Source organism: Abramis brama, assembly GCF_963993115.1.
Source record: "Abramis brama genome assembly, chromosome: 7".
Classification (NCBI taxonomy): Eukaryota; Metazoa; Chordata; class Actinopteri; order Cypriniformes; family Leuciscidae; genus Abramis; species Abramis brama.
The window spans coordinates 44,028,991-44,043,978 of record NC_139969.1 but is presented as its reverse complement, the minus strand read 5'-3'; the positions used below and the strand labels follow the sequence as shown (position 1 = coordinate 44,043,978).

General features: G+C 40.1%; 1 long non-coding RNA gene across 1 annotated transcript; it reads left to right on the top strand.

Moving 5' to 3' along the window:
- Nucleotides 1–8,175: 8,175 nt before the first annotated feature.
- On the top strand, nt 8,176–13,029 carry LOC311087364. The gene is made up of 3 exons (XR_014607233.1): nt 8,176–8,696; nt 10,475–10,601; nt 10,934–13,029. It is a non-coding gene; the product is annotated as an uncharacterized lncRNA (long non-coding RNA).
- The last annotated feature ends 1,959 nt before the right edge of the window (nt 13,030–14,988 follow it).

Below are 14,988 nucleotides of genomic sequence, written 5' to 3'. Positions count from 1 at the left end.
CACTACACACTCATATGTGTTATGATTTTTGCCGTGATATATTGCCCTGTATCCTAAAGTGCATATGGCTATTCTGATTACTACGTATTCACAGTTGCTGTGCGACGCAACTGACGCTGTGTACAAACTACGCACTGATATGTGTTACAATTGCGCCGTTATATATTGCCCTGTTCCTTCAGTGCAACTGGCTACTCTGATTACTGTGTATTCACAGTTGTTGTGGGCTGCCACTGACGCTGTGTTATGTACATTGATATGTGTCTATGATTTATGCCGTTATATATTGCCCTGTATCCTCAGTGCAATCGGCTATTCTGATTAACGACGTCGATGTCGCTATGCCTCTGACGCTGTGCTTGTACAGCATCAATGTAACTATGCTATCACGTTGCCCTGTATCCTTCAGTGCAACTAGCTATCCTATCTAACTGTGCATAGTCACAGTCGTCGCCACGGCGACTTGCGCTGCATCTGTGTACACACTGAAGCGTTATGCTGTTATGTTGCCCTCAACGTAACTGACCATTGTGTTTGAACTGCGCTTGTTCATGCAGTTCGGTCGCTTCGATGACTAGCGCTGCATTATACACACAGATGTTTTAAATGTGCACACTGATGTGTTATGCTGTTATGTTGCCCTCTATCCTTCAGTGCAACAACCAGCTGTCCTATCTAACTGTGCATATTCACAGTTCTGTCGCTACGGTGACTACACTGCACTTATGTACGTACAAGGACGTGTTTTTGCTATTTTGTTGCCCTGTTCCTTCAGTGCAAAACTAGCTATCTTAATCTAACCGTGCATATTCACAGTTTCTGGATATATGTACGTGCACGGATGTGTTAGGCTGTAATGCTGCCCTGTTTCCTTCAGTGCAGCTAGCCATCCTGATCTAACTGTGCATCTCAGCTATGGTGACTTACGCTGCGTTATGTACATACATGGATGCACTATTCTTACGCACTTGTGTTATGCTGTCATGTTGCCCTGTATCTAGTGCAACTAGCTATCCCAGTCGAACTGTGCATATTCACAGTCTCTGTCGATACGGCGACCTGCGCTGCATTATTGCACATGGATGTGTTCATGCTGCGGTGTTGCCCCGTATTCTTCAGTGCCTATACTGAGCTACTGCGTATAGTTGGCGCTACAGCGACCGATGCTGTTACGTACATGTGCTACGCTGTTATGTTGCCCCGTTTCCTTCACTGCAACTGGCTATTCTGTACTAACTCGTATACTCACAGTTCTAGCTACGGCTACGACTGTGTTTGTGTACTTCTGAGGTGCTATGCTATTATGGGGCTATTATCTAACTGCGTATATTCACAGTTGTTGTCGCTACGGCCACTGGCACTGTGTTTATGTACATTCAGTTATGTGTTAAATTGCACTTCTGTACATCGGCTATAGAACATCGGACTATGTTCTACAAGGGAGTGTCAGTTTCCTCGTGACCCCCTTGCTGGCCTATCATCCCCGGTTCACGGACCTGAGAGAGTTATGGGGTCCCCCCATGACAATCCCCCTCAGTAAGGTCCTGCTTCTACAGGCGATCGGCACGATTGGCACCCCAGCCCCAAGCTGTGGAACCTTCTTGTGTGTCCGCTGTTGGGTCCTTCGTTTGAGCAAGACACTTCACACTAATAAGTGCTGAGAGATCTCCTTGAGAAGAACCTTTCCACCTGTTCTCACCCCAGCGAAGCACTTGGAGACCTACGCTCATTCTATGTGAATGATGTTACATTGTCTCGGACCTAGTGACTGCAGCGTCACTCTCCGTCCGATACCAAACTGCGTTCCGAAGACGCTTACACCGTTCAGAGCACAGATTTATCCCTGCCCGCCTTCTGCTGAAGCTGTCAGCCTCACATGATGCTGATGCTCAGAGTGCTGTTAGCCTTGTAAGGGCTTTGCGGATGTACGTGGACCACCAGGCAGCAGTCTGACTAGCTGTTTGTGTGCTTGGTGGATGGTACTAGGGACTGAGACTTTCTCACTGAATTCGACGCTTTTCATGTGATTTAATGCCTACGGGATATAGGTATGCTGGCTGGCTGTCTTCTCAGAACACGTTCGCCAGGGGTTCAAGTTTTATGCACTGCCTATAGCGTCGTGGGTTCGGTGAGTTTTATTAATGTACTCATGAACTGTTTCCACCAGCTGTGCAGTAGTCTGCATTATGCAGAGTTACCATTGCTGCTAACTCTGTGTTATGACTATAATGTTACATAGCTGTTTCCGCATTACACAGTAGTTTTCAATTTCTGTTAACTCTGTGTATGGCTATAAGGTTATGCAGCTGTCACCGCTATTGCCGTCGACACTGTGTTAACTCTTGTGCTTGAGTGCTTATGGTGTTGTGCTGCCCTCCAGTGCAGCCTTCGCTTCATTGCATTGGATATGCAACTTGGTAGGTCGGAACAGACGTTTCTTGGTCTAGTTTCGCCATCAGTTCGAGTGCTCCTAGCGGCGCTGCTGGCTTAGAACTGTTGTCTCTCGTGGGAGTGTAGCTTGACCCCGTTTAGGGCTTATCTTCACTGCTCTCACGGCGGGATTCTATACAGTTCCCATATACGTCTTTGACGTAATGTTGAAGTGACCGCCTTGAAAGGGAACGTCTCCGGTTACTATCGTAACCTCGGTTCCCTGAGAGGCGGGAACGAGACATTACGTCAGCCGCCGTGCTCGCCGTTTGATCAGCTGTGCTAGCGTTCAGTCTTGATTCTGACGTAATTGTCGCGCCCATGCTATTTATACTGCCCGCGGACCGGTCAGCATTTGCATGTTTCGCGTCAATTGGCCAGCTGTCTCCAGCTGGCGTTAGCCTATAAGATTTCAGTGAAAATGAGGAGGAAGGGAGTTCCCATATACGTCTTTGACGTAATGTCTCGTTCCCGCCTCTCAGGGAACCGAGGTTACGATAGTAACCGGAGACGTTTCATTCACTCCGGCACCGACTCAACACCATGGACCCTGGGTGATTCCACAGCGGAAGACGCGGGCCAGGACCAGAGCTAGGACCTCTCCGCCCCTCCCGGCCTTCGAGATCTCCACCCGGAACCGCTTCTCCCCTCTACGCGAGACGGAACGCGACGCTGTGATCATCGGCGATTCCATTGTCCGGCATGTCCATGCTACCATAGGTAAAGGTAAGGTGCACACTCACTGCTTTCCTGGTGCTCGTGTTCTCGATGTCGCTGCACAGGTTCCCGGGATTCTGAATGGTGACGAGCCCGTCGGAGCTGTCGTGCTGCACGCGGGAACGAACGACATCAGGCTGCGGCAGTCGGAGGTTCTGAAGAAGGACTACAGGAGCCTGATCGAGACGGTACGCAGTACATCGCCTGAAACAACGATCATCGTGTCTGGACCGCTTCCCACTTACCGACTAGGACACGAAAGGTTCAGTAGATTATTTGCTCTAAATGAATGGTTAATGTCATGGTGTAATGAACAGAGACTGCTCTTTGTAAATAATTGGAATCTTTTCTGGGAGCGACCTAGGCTCTTCCGTGCTGATGGCTTACACCCAAGCAGAATCGGAGCGGCTCTTCTGTCGGACAACATCTCCAAGATGCTACACACCATATGACTAGTAAGTCAAAGTCCAAATCACACTCTTTGCTGTCCAAACTTAATTGATATAAGTACCAATGTAGAACATTATATTGAAACTTTGTCTATTCCTCGTTTAGTGAGATCAAATAATAAATCTACTGCAGGATCTAGGAAAAATCTAATTGTGATTAAACCAGAAAATCTCAATATTAGTGAACAAAAACAATTTATAAAGCTAGGTCTTCTAAACATTAGATCGCTCACACCTAAGGCAGTTATTGTAAATGAAATGGTCACAGATAATAGTTTCGATGTATTTTGCCTTACTGAAACCTGGCTTAAACCAAATGATTATTTCGGTCTTAATGAGTCTACTCCTCCTGGATACTGTTACAAGCATGAGCCCCGTCTGATTGGTCGTGGCGGTGGTGTTGCTATAATCTATAAAGATATTCTTACTGTTACTCAGAAAACAGGTCACAGGTTTAATTCGTTTGAAGTACTTGTGCTAAATGTTACTCTCTTAGATGTAAGAAAGAAAACCCTATTATCTCTAGCCGTGGCTACTGTATATAGACCGCCAGGGCCTTACGCTGATTTCCTAAAAGAGTTTACAGACTTTCTCTCAGATCTTTTGGTCAATGTCGATAAAGCATTAATTGTTGGAGATTTTAACATACACGTAGATAATTCAAATGATGCGTTAGGGGCTGCGTTTACAGATTTATTAAACTCCTTTGGGGTCAAGCAAAACGTAACTGGTCCCACTCATCGTCTTAATCATACGCTAGATTTAATTATATCACATGGAACAAATCCAACCGATATAGATATTATACCGCAAAGTGATGAAGTCACTGACCATTACATGGTCACTTGCATACTACGTACCGCTGAAATTTGTCATGTTGCGCCACGTTATCGACCAGGCAGAACAATCCTTCCAACAACTATAGATAGATTCTCAAATAGCTTACCTGATCTATCTCAGCTGCTTAGTGAACCCAAACAAACAGATGAACTAGAGGAAATGACTAGCACTATGAGCACCATTTTCTCTAGTACATTAGACATCGTTGCACCAATTAGATTAAAAAAGGTTAGAGAGAAAACTAAAGCACCATGGTACAACAGTGCTACGCATGTTCTAAAGAGAGAAACCCGTAATTTAGAGCGTAAATGGAAACAAACTAATTTAGAGGTTTTTAGAATCGCTTGGAAAGACAGTATGTCACGTTATAAAAAGGCCCTAAAAGCAGCCAGGGCTGAGCACCTCCGCAAACTAATAGAAAATAACCAAAATAAACCTAGGTTTTTATTTAACACCGTGGCTAGACTAACAAATAAACAGACGTTACCTGAGCAAAATATTCCGTTACAGTGTAGTAGTAATGATTTTAGGAATTTCTTCACTGAGAAAATAGAAAGCATCAGAAATACAATTGTAAATGTACAATCTTTAATGGTGTCTTATGATTCAGCCTCAATTATCGCCCCTCAAGAAAAACTACAGCGCTTTGCAACTATAGGACAGGAAGAGCTAAATAAACTTATCATTGCATCTAAACCAACAACGTGTTTATTAGATCCAATACCAACTAAACTACTGAAACAAGTGTTACCTGTAGTAGAAGAGCCTCTTCTCAATATTATTAACTCATCTTTATCCTTAGGTCATGTTCCAAGAATATTCAAGTTGGCAGTTATAAAACCTCTCATTAAGAAACCACAATTAGATCATAATAACCTAGCAAATTATAGACCAATTTCAAATCTTCCATTTATGTCTAAAATTCTAGAAAAAGTTGTGTCCGCTCAACTGTGCTCTTTCTTACAAGAAAATGACATCTATGAAAAATTTCAGTCAGGATTCAGACCGCATCATAGCACAGAAACTGCGCTCGTTAAAATCACAAACGATTTACTTCTAGCTTCTGACCAAGGCTGTATCTCAATACTAGTTTTACTCGATCTTAGTGCTGCGTTCGACACTATAGATCACAAAATACTCTTAGACCGACTACAAAACTACACTGGTGTTCAGGGACAGGCATTAAACTGGTTTAGATCGTACTTATCAGACCGCTACCATTTTGTCTGCTTAAATGGGGAAAAATCGAAGATAACGTCAGTAAACTATGGAGTACCGCAAGGATCTGTGTTAGGCCCTCTGCTATTTTCAATATATATGCTACCACTTGGTAATATTATAAGAAAACATGGAATTAATTTCCACTGTTATGCTGATGACACTCAATTATATATTTCATCGCGACCAGATGAAAACAATAAATTATCTAAATTAACAGAGTGTGTTAAAGATATAAAATACTGGATGACATGTAATTTTCTGCTATTAAATTCAGATAAACCGGAGGTATTACTTATTAGTCCAAAAAACTGCCCACAAAACCTCTTACAATACAACTTTAATTTAGAAGGGTGTCCTGTTACTTTATCCTCTACAGTAAAAGACCTGGGTGTTATATTAGACCGCAACTTGTCTTTTGAAAATCATATTTCATATGTTACAAGAACAGCCTTTTTCCACCTTAGAAACATTGCTAAGCTACGTAATATGCTATCAGTTTCTGATGCAGAAAAGTTAGTTCATGCATTCATGACCTCGAGACTAGATTACTGTAATGCTTTATTAGCAGGTTGTCCTGCATCCTCAATAAACAAGCTACAGTTAGTCCAAAATGCAGCCGCTAGAGTTCTTACTAGATCAAGAAAATATGATCATATAACACCAATTCTGTCGTCTCTACATTGGTTACCTATAAAGTTCCGTATCAATTACAAAGTATTACTACTGACCTATAAAGCCCTAAATGGTTTAGCTCCCGTGTATTTAACGGAACTTCTATTGCCCTACAATCCATCGCGCTCTTTAAGATCACTAAATTCGAGGCTTCTGGTCATTCCTAGGATATCTAAGTCCACTAAAGGAGGGAGGGCGTTTTCACATTTAGCTCCTAAACTCTGGAATGGCCTTCCTGATATTGTTCGAGGCTCAGACTCGCTGTCCCAGTTTAAAACTAGATTAAAGACGCATCTCTTTAGCCAAGCATTCACATAATACCTACCTTTTATACTACAGTTGAATCAGATTGAATGCATTAATATTACGAACAGCAGCTACGCTAATTATTTCCCATCTGCTTTTCTGTTGTTATCTCGGGACGCCAGTCCCGAGGTAAATACAGATCGTCAGCTCCAGTTTGTATCCAGCCTCTCATGGAAACTACAGATGCCCCAACACCCGTACAGAGACGACTCGGCGCCTGTGAAGAGACGACTCGACGATGGCGATATGTTTATGCCCTAAATCAATACATGATTAACTAACTGTATTTCTCTATGTACATTTCTGAAATGCACTTTCTGTAAAGCTGCTTTGAAACAATATGTATTGTGAAAAGCGCTATACAAATAAATTTGAATTGAATTGAATTGAATCTTGTAGCAGAACTTCACCTGCAGTTAGCATCCCATTGACTCCCATTCATTTTGGCGTCACTTTGACAGCGAATAACTTTACATCTGAGGCGTTTGAAGACTTCATTTGTCCATTATTTATTTCTAAAGAAACACGACAATGTATAAAATGCTCCATTACCTTGTAGCTTATGTTATGGCCCCGTAGAAGCAGTTTTTGTAAAAGTAGGCTAACGATTGCGTCATAACCACGCGTCTCTCTGTCGCACAGTAGAGAGATTACCGTATGGACGGGAGGAGAAGCTCGCGGGCAACTGGGGGGACGTGGAGGCAAAGTGACAAAATAATTAATCAGAGTACCTAGCAAAAGTTGCTCCTGCTCCAAGCTCATGGACAATTCCTACTCACATTCTCCGTCTCTGCAAGATTCGGAAGGGAATGATTCAGATTTCTCTTGGCACAGCTACTAGAAGACAGACGGGTTGCTCACGTGGTCCGTGTAACGCTTTGCTCGGTTTGAGTCTGCGCGTCAGGAAAGGAAGTGCTAAGAAATCGCTAAAAATGGGCTTCACTTGTCTCAATTGAGTTCCAATGGGGTCGCTGTGTCCATTTCTTTTACTGTCTATGGTTGGTCCTCAGGCTCAAACTGATGATTTGACGGTGTTTGAATTACAAGGACATGTCCTTTGTCCTTATAATCCCAAATGTCCTTATAATGCTGGTATGTAAACTGGTGGAAAGACCTTGTAATCCACCAAAACCAACACACACACACACACACACACACACTATAGTGTCTATTGATTGTTGTTTATTTGAGTTATCAAAACTAAACAATATGCTAACATCACTGATGTGAACATCACTGAACATCTGACATTGTGAGAGCCCAACAAGCACATGTTAATTAAAGAAATTAAGATTGTTTAAAGCAGGTTTGGAAGTTGCAGGGAATCATATGAATTTTTGAAAGATATTATGAACCTACAAATACACTTCCAGATAAACACACACACACACACACACTTACACAGAGGCCCGAAGCGCAGAAGACAGAAAGGACGGAAGAATGCCCATATATGGGAAACGATGTCGACACCAGAAGCCACCTTGACTGAGGCAATAGAAGGTTGATTTCACATGCTTTAGTTCCTCTGCCAAAACCCAAGAAACTGCATAGGAACAATGTAACCCAGTTCTGTATAAATATGACTGCTTTTTGACTGTTAGTTGTTGCATTTTTGATTTTGATGTCGTGTGCATCCCTGGGGAGAAATCAGCTCTTCCAGTTCAGTTTATTAACTGAAACTCTTTTTGCTTATATTGCTCTGCTGTATTATCTTAACTTGAATAGCTCAGATGAGGACAAGTTATTTTTTACATCTATTGCTTGAACTGCTTTAAGGTAAATAGCCTGTGTAATTCTCCACTCATACAGGACTGCCCTGTGGAGATTGGATAAGCTTAAGTATTATAACCTGTAACCTCTTGATGATTTGCTACAAATATTAATCATTGTGTAACCAGTATTTTTATCTTTTGTTTAAATACATTTTTATTTCATAAACACAAACACTGTTCAGTTTTACTTCAGCTTACAAAGACAGTTCTATAAGTAATAGAAAGAGCATTATAGTATATCTTGCAAGACCAAGGACAACGAAGGATCCAGGAGAGATTCTGCTGGAGGGTAAGTATGAATTTGATCAATAGGCCTAGTTGTCAATGATTGTTATTGTTGCACGAAGGTGTAGGGACACGCCTAGATTTACTGGTATAGGCTAAACAAGCTAGTGAGGATTTAATCCTATTCTGACCTGACAGCAAAAGACTACCTAGCTACTTCAATACTAGGGGTTCTTCAGGAGATGAGATAAATACCAGATCTCACCACAGAGTTTTCTTTAAGGTCCTGTCGGAACCAGTTTCCATTTCAGGTTCTTGATATTCATTTGATGATGATGATCAGCTCATAAACTTCATCATCTGTTTCCCAGGTGAAAAGGAAATGTATTTAAATTGTGTTTTTTTGGACATACTTAATATATTTAAATTATACTGTACTAAGTGTGCATTAAATGTATTATTTTGAAACAACAGTATATTAAGTGTATTTCAAGATATGCTTAAGATCAATTTTAAGTTATTTGCAATATATTTTAATATATTAAATTGTGCTAAAATGGAACCACTTCAAGTACATTTAGTGCATTTAAGTGTATTTCTTTACAGTTCATTTAAAATATACTTTCAGATTTATTAAACAGTTATATGTTTGAGGCTTAATTTTAATGTACTTCAAGAACATTTCAATAGCATTTCAGCTCATTATGAATATATTAGCATTACACTAATAGTTTATTATAAAGCTGTTTTAATCAGTATTCAAAATGATATGAAGTTCCTAAACGTAAGTTAGGGAGGAGTGAGCCCATCTAATCTTTCAATCAACAGCCTGAGTATATAAGCAGCCGCTTACCTCTCTCTAGTATCAGCTGTTCCAGTATCCCTCCACCTCCCCAAACTCCACCTTCATCTCAGGTTCCTTGCCCTTCAATTATTATATCCTACATTTAGCCACTGGGGGGGTATATCAGAGCTCGAGTTGAAGCTGCTTCATCGAGCCCCTCTTCAGTGGACAGCAAGCCAAATTAGTTTAACCTAATATCTTAAAGATTTTATGGGCAAACAAACTCGTTAAATATTAAAAGTGCAAAAGTAATTAAATATAAATGTGAAGACATACACACTTTGAAATCAAGGAAACTGTAATATACTATCTTGTTGTGTACATTGCAAATAAATACCTAGAGCACATTAAAAGAGTACAGCAGCAGATATAATCTCTTGAACAAAATACATAATAATAAAGATCAGTGAAATGCTATGGCAGAGCTATATTATACACTTTTGTAGAACATTTCTGTTATACCTGTATTACTGAAGAGTACACTATGAATATTACATCACTCAATAAATAATCCATCTGAGTTTGATCATCATTCTGAATATGATCTGGATGAAGTCTGACATAAACATGATTTACTCAGCTTTTTGCTCAAAATGTTTTTTTATTTTTATTAAACTTTCCCAGTTTCAAGTGTTGTTAAAAAGAAAAACTTTCTTTTAATATATTACATGTTCAGATATTCATACAACAAAATATTCTGTGGGTCGTGAAGCTTTAGTGAAAATGAGCAAAAACACTTGCGGGGAAAGAGTTATAAACGTTGAGTGAACTTTAAAACTGAAAGCATCAGATATAAAGCGTTTTCAGATTACTTCAGTCGTCGTAGTTGAGCCGAACCGTTTGTGAAAGTTAGACTGGTTTTTCACTCAAACCACCATTGTTAGTTAATTGTGTCTTTAAGGTAATTACAGTTGCACACGTTGGATCGAATAGTTTGTCTGTAATCTCAGGCATTTCCTACATTAGATCCACAAGCATTAAGATGTGTGTTTTTACAGTGTGTGCAGTGAATGAAGAGCTCTTTAAACACGGCAGTGGAAACTTGTGAAACATCTGTCAGTCTGTGTGTTGCTCCACAAACTTCTGCTTTGACCTGCAGACGAAACACACAATCCTGTCAGTAACGTAAGTTCTTCTAGATTTATTCCTAGTTTAATAAACCATTGTACACTTGCAGCTGTGCTGGACTGAATATTCAGAACAACAGCATTCTTGCTTCTGTGATATTGTTCAAATGGAGGATTTCCAAACTTTAATCTTACATTTCACGTATTTCAAGCTTTCTAACATTACACACATCTCCTCTAAAGAACATGTAAAGCAAACTGAGGAAACTTTATTTCAACAATCACACAGAAAACAAGTTATGTCATATATTTTTCCCTAATGTTTTTAATAAAGTAGTAAATAGAAAACGAATGCATGTTTTTTAAACTAATGACTGGTTTGTTATTTAGTGTTGCCCGTCAAGATTTCATGAAACAATGGCAGAACAAAACGCCAGCAGCAACGGATCAAGTGGAGTAGATCAGAAATGGGGATTTCTCAGTAAACTTGTGTCTGCAGACCCATTAATTTTCAGGATCATTTCAGCCATTGAGATTCCAATCATGATCTTAACTCTGTTTGCGTTGTGTGCTCTTATCAAATCTAATCGCTCCACTCCAGTGTTTGTTATTCATTTGATTCTTTCAGATCTCATTCAGATCATTTGTAGATTAACATTCACAATCACAAGGTCATGGGCTGTGTATGATGCATATTGGTATAGTTTGGTTGTTGGTGTGTATTTTATGGCGTGTGTTGCTTTTGAACGATATCTTATGGTTTCTCATCCTATCTGGTACAGATCTCATCATTCACTAAAAGTCTGCTGTGTCGTTTCTGTGATCATCTGGTTTTTTCCTCTGATCTTTGCAGTCATACCCTTTACAGTCATACCCTTTGCAGACTTTAACTCTCTTTTGGATGTTATAGTTCTGTCCCGATCGATCGCCTGTTTAATCCCCTACCCGATAATCATTCTGTGTTTTATTGGCACTTGTCGCGGTCTTTCACGCGCAATATCACTTACTTCTCTAAAGCGCAAGAAAATGTTGGGCAGTTTGTTCCTGGTGCTTCTGACTTACACTTTTCTCATTCTCCCCTTTGCAATCCTGAGTTTTATATATACATCTGGTTACATCAGTTACAGCGATACACTGTTTTATATAATTTGGGGTTGGTCTGATTATCTCCTGTATCTGAACCCACTGGCTGACTGTGTATTGTACATGTTCTTGAGGCCTGATGTTGGAGGGTTAATGAAGTCTGTTCACTGCTGTTGTAGAACTGATGTTGGAGGGTTAATGAAGTCTGTTCACTGCTGTTGTAGAACTGATGTTGGAGGGTTAATGAAGTCTGTTCTCTGCTGTTGTAGAACTGATGTTGGAGGGTTAATGAAGTCTGTTCACTGCTGTTGTAGAACTGATGTTGGAGGGTTAATGAAGTCTGTTCACTGCTGTTGTAGAACTGACACACATCAGAGTTCGACACACAGCCGGGACGAACACTCTCGAGACAGTAGTGCAGCGTTTGCCTGCTGTGTTTCAATGCAAAAGCCTGCGTCTCATTCACAGACCGCCTGCAGTTCAGTTTAAACATCTGCACTCAATAAATGAAGTCAATGTCATTCTTTTCACTGCACACACCCTTCCTTTCTGTGACATTTAGGGTTATTAGATATAACTCTTGACTCATAAAACTCAAACCTTTCTGTGACATTCTGAGTTTTATTAAAGATGTATTGATGTGCTGTTGATGCTTCTGCTGACGTTCTGTATCAGCAGGACTTTATACGATGGAGAGGAGGGTTGTATAAAGCACGGTTTATTCTCATTAATTCCCCCGATAGACTGACAGATCAACAACATCAAGTAGTTTAATGTCATAGGGCCCTATTGTTAATGGAGATGATGATTTTGCAATTATACTGCCTTGATTAATGCTTGATTAATGCTTGATTTGCTTTAAAGTGATGTAACCTAAATAGTAATAATACTATTGCTTAAGTAGATGTATGTAACCCTATTATTGATGCTGAACAAAATATGTATTGTGTGATTTCACTGTTATTAAGAAAACTACTTGCATGAAATGTATGTGTTGACTGATTTAGAGTAGAGAGCACTTATGTATTAGAAATAGTTTTTATGATAAATGGAAAATGTACTAGTTAAGGTATGTGTTAAAGACGCTTAGGAGGAGAAAGCAGAGAAAGAGAAGACGGAGGCGCCGTGAAGAGATGCGCCGTAAGCAACTGAGGGCCGTGTCGAAGGAGTTGGCAGGACTCCATTTGATGACGTCAGAGGAGAGTCTGGAACCTGCATTTCGAAGCCTGCGTATAAAAGTCTGAGAGGGAGACTGAATTGTTGGAGACTGAATAGCGCAGTGTCCCTCGACGCCTGAAACCAGCTGATTGTACCTTAATTGAAACCTATTATTGTAACCTAACTGTAACTTTGATATAACTTTTGTTAACTTTAATAAAACTTATATTATATTATTGGCAAGATATTGTCTACCTGAGAAATGATTTAAGAACCTTAAGCAAGAACTGACCACAGGGAAGTCTGCTGAACTCATTGTAAGTACTTTTTGAATGCTTATAGTTTTGTCCAGATTCAACTTTCCTTACCTACCTGAGAATAATAAATAAATAGGTAAAAGGTGTAAAGGTAAAAGGACACACCATAAAAACACTATCTTGCACCCAGCGCAATTGACTTTGTACACCGACGCATGTATCATTCCTATTTTGCACCCGCGCACAGCGGACTTTTCCCTCCACAAGCACGTCGGTTAACTAAGAAATACACTTGCGCTCCCAGGGGCGGTTCAGCGCAAAGAGGAGGCGTGTTCCGGCGCAAACAATCCCTGGTGCTATTTTACAGGTTTAGAAAACAATTCCGCCACTGGCCGAAAAAAAATTAGTTTAAAGTCAGTGGCGCGGTGCGCATGTTATTCATATGCTATTTTAAGGGCGCATGCTTGGCCATAATCAATGTAGCGTGTGCTCAACGCGCATACACTTTAATTCTCTCATCTACACAGAAGCAGCAGTTTTCATTTTTGCAAATCATACATTATTTAGATAGGGTTAGATAGATAGATAGATAGATAGATAGATAGATAGATAGATAGATAGATAGTTTATTATAAAAGCATACATCTAGCTTACACATTTACCCAAATTATCGACGTGCGAGAGCTCTTTCCATGTGGATCCGCCCACAAAGTTACTTTCGCTTTGCGCTTGACACTTGCGTTTCAGATTGTTAAAATAGAGATTTCTTTGTCCATACAGTAGAAGTCAGTGGACAGTTTCAGGTGAACTATCCCTAAAAAGACTTGATTTAAAGTGCACAGAATATATTAGAAGAGTACTAAGTTTATATACAAATATTAACCAGAGCTTGCATGGAAATCAGAAGAGAGTTATTTGCAATATTGTTGTCTTTATAGAAGTGTTTCATATCGAGTCAGAGACTGTCCTGTATTCTCTCTCTTCTATCATTAATATAATTAAAGAGCTCTCAGTTCTCCTGTATGTGTTTCTGTCTGTGATTATTTGACAATAACAGCTGAGTTGAACTGAGAAGGTCCACTTCCAGAAGAGCGAATCCACTTGCTCGTATGACTTTAATGCAAAGACTCCACATGGAAAGAGCTCTCGCTCCGCTACAGTATAAGCCTTATTCCGCCTCTCCCACTGTTAATAAAATATTAACAAGTATCATTCACTTTTATAAATGTTTGGTATCCAACTGTCTCTCTCTGGTAACATTTGTCATATATGCTGGGTAAGATTAATGGTATAAGGGTACTATACGGTTATCCGGACCACACGTGACCACACGTAAATAATTTATCCAGAAATAGGTGTGGTTTTTGAATTCAGAAATAGGTGTGGTCCGGATAACCGTAAAGAACCGGTATAAGTTATATTTTGTAACTATTTTAAGTGTAACCATAACCATATTTTGTCATTAAACCTTTTCAGTTACAACTAATGTGCTAACTAGTTTTGATTTGGTATTGACTTTGAAGTGCTACTCTAGTAATCATGGACAGATTTACGATTTCTTGAACTCGAGGAGTCCATAAATCTTGGCTGCCTTGGTAAATGCAATACAATATCGTCACTCTCTATAGCAATGCTCTCCCACATATTAAGCTATTGTAACTGCGCTTATTTCCGTCGTTGGTGTAAGTGGCAGACAAGAAATGTACAGTTTTCTACCATCTTGCTAATAACATTTCTTCAGTCATTAGGCAGTCTTGCAGCCTGAACCACTGCTGGAAATCCACCCTTACACCTTATTCCGCCTCTCCCACTGTTAATACTTCACTCTTCCGCATTTTCTCATCCGACTTACGCTAAACTGACACGGCACATCCGATAACTAGTTCAGTAGTTAGAAGATTGTTTATAGCTAGCCAAAGCTTTAGCGAAATGACAAATAACGTAGAT